The 342-nt window shown below is 27.8% G+C and overlaps 1 protein-coding gene across 1 annotated transcript in view; it reads left to right on the top strand.

Moving 5' to 3' along the window:
• Positions 1 to 342, top strand: part of LOC119585538 (ankyrin repeat domain-containing protein 54-like) — a gene marked incomplete in the record, with an annotated part of 36734 nt that overhangs the window by 33161 nt on the left and 3231 nt on the right.

Below are 342 nucleotides of genomic sequence, written 5' to 3'. Positions count from 1 at the left end.
TATTTGTTTGTTTGTTTGTATATAATATACAGTGCCATATCACTTGCTTCCAATTTTGTCTCCAAAATAGAAACTGTTTTTTATTGCACTGGTGATGTTTTTCCACTTTTTGTGCTTTTGTATAAATCTTCTTACATTTAAGCAGTTAATTTATATATTTTTTTCACTTTTTCTATGAATATGCATATGCAGTCTGGTAAAGTGTTACTACAAAACAAGGTAAAATGATGCTCACAGCTGATTTAACCTTCGATAAAGAGTAGACCTCAGTAGAAATTAGTATATTTTGATACTTAATGTGACTGATTTTTGACAAAAGTATATTTGATACTTTGATAAAGT

The sequence above is a fragment of the Penaeus monodon genome, chromosome 20 (assembly GCF_015228065.2).
Source record: "Penaeus monodon isolate SGIC_2016 chromosome 20, NSTDA_Pmon_1, whole genome shotgun sequence".
NCBI lineage: Eukaryota > Metazoa > Arthropoda > Malacostraca > Decapoda > Penaeidae > Penaeus > Penaeus monodon.
The sequence above is the reverse complement of the archived record's forward strand: the minus strand, read 5'-3'. Positions and strand labels throughout refer to the sequence as shown.